Source organism: Populus nigra, chromosome 19 (genome assembly GCF_951802175.1).
Source record: "Populus nigra chromosome 19, ddPopNigr1.1, whole genome shotgun sequence".
In the NCBI taxonomy this organism is placed as follows: Eukaryota; Viridiplantae; Streptophyta; class Magnoliopsida; order Malpighiales; family Salicaceae; genus Populus; species Populus nigra.
The window spans coordinates 2529937-2536492 of NC_084870.1; positions in this window are offsets into that span (position 1 = coordinate 2529937).

Genomic DNA, 6556 nt, shown 5'->3' on the forward strand with positions numbered 1-6556 from the left:
TTTCTACCTTTATTTCTATTTTTAGATAAATAAAATTATATGTGCTTTTAGAGTCGATTAAGACAATAATTTAGTAGTTGTTTATCATAGCCATTAGCTTATTATTTGACTATTATTACTACCATGGATTCTTTCAAACAAAATTATCTCAATTTGATATGATTGTGTTCATTTTTTCAAGTAACCATCATTAAGCACACATGCATCATCATCACTAACTTTGCAAATGCAATCACTGAGAATTTTATTGCTAATCATCTTCTTTGTTCTAAGACTAAGCTAATATTATTAAAGATTGTGTTCATATAGGTCCAATTATTGAAATGTAAATTTGAAATTACTTTTACTAAGCGAAAATTGTTTTTTGATTTTCTAGTCAAAAGACAAAAATATGTCATCCAATTTTTAGATATTTTATTAGTGGATGATGAAATAAGTGTTGGTTGAGATCATAAAGAAGAATGGTGATCCTAAATATTTAGCTATTTTTGAAAAATAGTTGAAATGGATTTTTTGACAAAGGCTATTTCTAAAAGAAGGGTTAGATTCCAAAAAGGGAGTTTTAGCTTTTCTTTTTTTTTTGTTTTGAAAAAAGAAGTGTCTTTCTTATTTGTGACAACTTGCCTCTTTTTTTTATATATAAAAGTACATTATTCAATTATATGAGAAATGATATACAACATATAAGAAAGTCATGATTTTGCTTCATAAATATTTTTCTTCTCTTTTTAGAGGCCAAAACTTAACAACACAAATTGTTTTTATAAAAAATAGCTTTTAAAGTAGATAATATAGGTTAAGGTTTATGTTAATGAAAGAATGGGATATGTAAGGCTCAAAAGGTGTTTAAAGGTTAAAAGACATAGGATCACTTGTTCATATGTGGGGGATCTTTTAGGCTTGATTATTTTTGTTATTGAACTTACTACAATCTCAATTTTCCAAGTTTTATCTTGTGCTTTGTCATTGACATTTTTATCTTTTATTTTGAATTCGCACCATCATTGAGGATGCTTTGGAGATCTTTCCATCTTTTTTTTTTCAATTTTAATTTCTTACTTTATCTGTTATCTTTTTTTTATAGAACTTTTATCCTTTTTACATTTTTCACTATCTCTTTCTACTTTAAGAATTTCATCAATTATCTGAAAACTTCCAAAACATGCCCTAATGTGAGGGGTAATCTTAGTTATTATCCTAAAATATATTTAAGGCTTAAAGAGTGACATCAAATGATAAATTTTTGTTTGTGAAAGGTATATCAAAGATGGCCTTTCTTTATCTCAAATCCAAATATGATCATGTTGATAAATCTTAGACTTATTAAAAATTCATCATTAATCATGAAAACCATAAGGTTAGCCTAAAAGAATAAGTGGTAGGACATGTGGGATCATGACCTGAATATGCATTACTTGTCATTATTTAAGTTATAAAGTCATTTGATTCTATATTGGGAAAAACAATGTTTTAAGTAAGATTTTTACCTTTTCGAAGTTTGTTGAGAATAAAATTGGTATTTTAAGATACAAATAAGGTTTGAAACAAGATTTCAACAGTTTAAGTCTTATTGAGAAAGAGAAAACATTTAGAATTCTATATGGAGCAATAAGATAAGGTCTATCTTTAAGGTTTGTTAATATTAGAAAAGGAGGTTTTGGGATTAAAAAAATGAAGGATTGTTCCCTAGCATTTACATGACATGTCTTGAATTTTAATTAATTATGAGAGTTTTCATATCAATTTGGTATTATATTTATTCAATCATGGATGCAAATAAAATACCAGATATTACTTTCATAAAAACATCTCTTGATTTTAAAATAATAATGAGACAAAGAAAGACACACTTCATTAAAAGATACAATCTAGTCCCAAAACATCTAAAAAATAATAAAATTTTAAATATGTACAAAAGGATAATATGATTACATTTGTAAGGTTTGAGCACCCATTTCCTGATAGTAATTTTGTTTTGTTCACTTCATCAAAGGCCATCTAAACCTCTTAACTTGCTCATCATCGAGATCCTATCTTGGTTATTATTTTTTATGGTCTCAAGAGCTTTTATGAGTATTTTATGTTCATTTTTTTCTTTTCAAATGATAAACATCCATTTTGAATCAAATTGTTCATTTGCTTCTTGAACCCTAACATTAATAAATGAAATGACTCATAAATACGATCCAAACAACATCAAGAGTTCCGTTAGAGGTTCCAGTTGTTCTAGTTATAAGATTTAGAGATAAGATGTTCAAAGAAGCTTTCAAACACGCCCTTAGGTCTAGGTTGGGCTTGACCTAGCCATATGGTTGGGCTTGACCTAGCCATATGGTTGGGCTTAAGCTCGGCCTAGCCCGACCCAACCCTGATATGTTAGGCTAACAGATGGCCCAACAACACACACACACACACACACACACACACATGTGTTGTGTGTGTGTTGTTGGACCTAGCCTAGCCACACAGACTGGGCTTGGGTCAAGCCCATTCTCCCTTGTCATTTGCTTAACCTAGTGACATAAACTCTTGCTGGAAAATGCCAGCAATAGAACATGAATTATTTCATGTTCTACATGCTCAAAATAGGGACTAACATGTTCCAAAAAGATAAGGGAAAAAAATGAGAGATTACCTGGATTGGGGGGATGTTGATTTACTGGTTGTTGCACATGTGCGGTGTAGCGACAAAAATCCTCTTAGATCCGGGATCTTTAGTGTGATGTGAGTGGACAGGATAAGGAATTCTTCTCCTTTGTCAGTAAAAAAAAGAAAATGAGAGTCACCACCTAGTATTTTGGTCTTTATAAACTCTTATTAGTATTAGAGTCTGGATAAGGGGACTGGTTGTGTAAAGGAAAGGTTTTAGCACCCTTAGTATGTATTACCTAAGGTAAACTGCATTATTTATTTGTCTAAAATAAACTAAGGTAATGTTATGTTTTCTAACTGGTAGTCTTTCTAATAACTTAAGAAAAGTCTATTTTAGTATAGAAGTCCTTGTCTTATCAAGTTAAAACATAATCATTTTGAAGCCAAAACATAAAAACAAAAGGAACTTTTTTTATTTAATATCGGGAATACATCTTACATAGAAGTTTATAATTTCATATATTAAAAAAAAACAAAATAATGTTTTGGTGTTTTTAAAATGTAGGTATGATACCCATTAACTGATTCTGTATTTTTCAAAGTATGATAAAAACACAATTTTTATTTTTTATAAAAACAATATGCATGAAAAGTTTTAGAATTTGGTTGTATGCACACAAACAAAAATATAAAATTTTTAGAATTTGGTCTTAAGCACACAAACAAAACTATATTTTTGTATTTTTGAAATAATGAATTTTTTTAATTTTTTAATCTTTTTAAATTTAAGAGAAAAGCATGTATTTTTAATACCAAGTTTGTATCTTATAATGTAAGTTTACAACACAATATTGAATGAAATTGCTAGAAAAACACACGAGGAAACCACAAATAATTCTAAATTGGTCCCTAAATGTTTTAAGAATTTTTGGAAATTTGTTTAGGCTTGTTTGGGCAAAGTCATAAAAAGGAGAAAATAAACCTTGCTAAATTACTAGGATGTATTTGCCAAACACACCCTTAAATAAAATTCAGAGGTTTAAAAATTGTTTTAAGTCTATGTCTGGCAAACACACCTTAAGTACACACAAAAAAAAAATTCCTTAGAAAAAGCTTGACTAGCCAAACATGCCTTTATCTTAATAATGGGCTTAGCCCGGCCCACGTGGCTCAAAGCCCAAGTCCATTAACATAACCCAAAACAAAAACAAAACAAACAAAGATCAAACAAGAGTTTTTGCAATCTGACGAAGAACACGAATAACACCATAAAAACAACAAAAAATTATGGGTTTGATTTAGACTAGATATAACAAATCTAGAGATATAGGGAGGTTGAAAATCATGTAAGGATCAATAATTTAATATCTATTCAATTTGATTATTACTAAATTATCATGATTTGGTTAGAGAAAGTTTCGGTTTTAAGATTAAAACACTGAAAAACAAGTTATCAATGCAAACAAAAAAAACAAAACCTTATATTATTGGCTAAAGCTGTCATGCAAAGATGCTAGTTCAAAGAATTGGACAAAAATGATCTAAATCATAGAGCCAAGAAAATATTCTTTCCAAAAACACTGCCTAGAAAAACCAGAATTGCCCAAAAAAAAGAACAAGCTACCAACTAAAAAACAAGAACTAAGAGCCTAGAAAATAGCCTAAACCTAGCAACCATAGCTTAAAAATGTTCCTATAACCGACTTAGACAATCTAACAAAACCAAAAAAATGAAATTAAGAAAAAAACAATAAATAAAATATATGTTACCTATAACAACCAAAACACATATTTCTATGGATAAACATTATTCCATTGATTAATATCATTGCCCCAAAACTCAAGCAACATACTTACAACTTGTGCAAACACAACTAACTACTCTAAAACGACATTATTCAAAGCAAAATAAATACTTAACACACCTTGTCATAACTTTAAAAATGATTAACTAATCATTAAAACATACTAAAACAACATTAAACATTATCACATACTACCATTATCACATTCTAATACATTAAACAAAACAATCTAATAAAACTTAAGCATATATAAATTATCTTCAAAACATGCTTACACATTTCAAAACAAGAATCATAGCTTTCAAACTAGAAGTGATTTCAGAGGCTGAAAAAAACATTTGAACTATAATTTAAAACACAAAATAAAAGGGGGTGTGCTAATTGAGCTTCACCCCCTCATCAAAGTTTAAAAATACCTTTTAACAAAATTGTTTCTAGGCTAATGAATTTTTTTAACCAACTTTAAATTTATAAGGGTGGCAAATTAAACATTTTGTGTTGTTTTCTTAGCTAATTAATGGTTTGGCTAAAAGTTTTTGGCTTTGGCAATGTAAGAGTGTCTATTTTCCCTGGTTTTTTTTTCTTTTATATGGCCTTTGGCATGAGTTTTTATAGGGCAATGGAGATTATTTAGAGGCCATGATCTGGACTATTCTCACTCATTGATGTCAAAGAATGAATCCAAGTCATCCATCGAGGCTGAGGATCAGGCTTTGCAATGTTTTAGAGCTACAAAAGAAGTACACTAACAGACAAGGCTAGTTGAGGTGTAGGTTTTAGCCTCTTATGGCAATGCCTTCAGAGTTGTAAAAGAGATTTTGTTTTGTCTGGGTAGGAGAACAAAATGCAGTGTGAAGGGCTATATTCCTTGTCTTGTTTGGGGAATACATGGGGAAGAAATAGTCTTTGCAAGGTTGCAGCGGAACCAACCTCTTTTCAAGGTTTTTTTAGGAAGCAAATCAAAAATGGTCAAATGACAAGTCGTCTGGCTCTTTTTTATTATTATTTTTTGTCTAGGACTAATCAAAACGGCGTTGTTTTGTTCAAAACACACCATTTCATTTAAATAAAGTGACGTTGTTTTGATTAATTAGTTAATTTTAGATTTGACTAAAATTCAATGTAGTCCCTGATCTATTGATTTCTTTTAATTGCACCCATAATTGCCCTCCAATTTTTAATGTTGTGCAATTTCACCTTTGTTAAACTTAATTACCAACCCTAAAGTTCAGCGCCTTTTTCATCTTGGTCCTTGGTTTCTGATTTATGCAGATTGACCCTCAATTGACAATTTAAATTTCAATTTTCTTAATTTTGGCCATTGATTTTATTGATTTCAATCCCTGGATTCACATGCCTTTTGCACTTTGGTCCTTGAACTTGAATTTCCTTAATCAAATCCCTAATTACCCATCAAAATTTGATATTTATTCAATTAAGCTCCTTATTTGACCAAATTAACTTTCAAAAATTGCAATTTAACCCCCAGAATTCAATTTTTCTAATTAAAGCCCAAATTGAACTCAAAAATCAATTTTCTTACACTTAAGCCCTTAATAAATTCTATTAAACCCTAAAAAATTCCAATTGAGTTCTTAAACATCCAATTTTGAATTATCCTTCCCCAATTAATTTTTCTCTTATCAATAGGGTCTTCATTAGTCAAGATTAAATTGTAAATTCTTTAACCTTGTATATTTTGATCTTCCTCAGCCAGTCTTTGACAATTTGATGGGCATTCTTCATGTTCTCCCTACTTATATATATTTTTTTATTTTTTTCTAATTTTTCCAATTATTTGTATTTCTTTTTTTTTTCTATTTTTTATATGCGGGCCCCCTAAAATGGGTAAAAACACTAGTGATGGCATCGTCGATGCTGTTAGTGGTTGGAATCTTAGAGATATGGGCATGATGATGTCGATGTGCTAAAGACATTGTTAATGCTAAAGCATGAGCAACTCTTGATGTCTCTTCAGTCCTAATGGATGGATATTCTTCTCTTTTCCAATGTTAACAACCTTGAACTCGTGATGGTGGCTTACTGATGGTTTTGGTTGTTTGTTCTTAGTTGGTTAATATGTCGGGATGGGTGTTTCTAGGGCTAGATGTTTGTAAGTATAGTGTGTGGGTGTTTTGTGAGGTATTTTGGGTTGGATA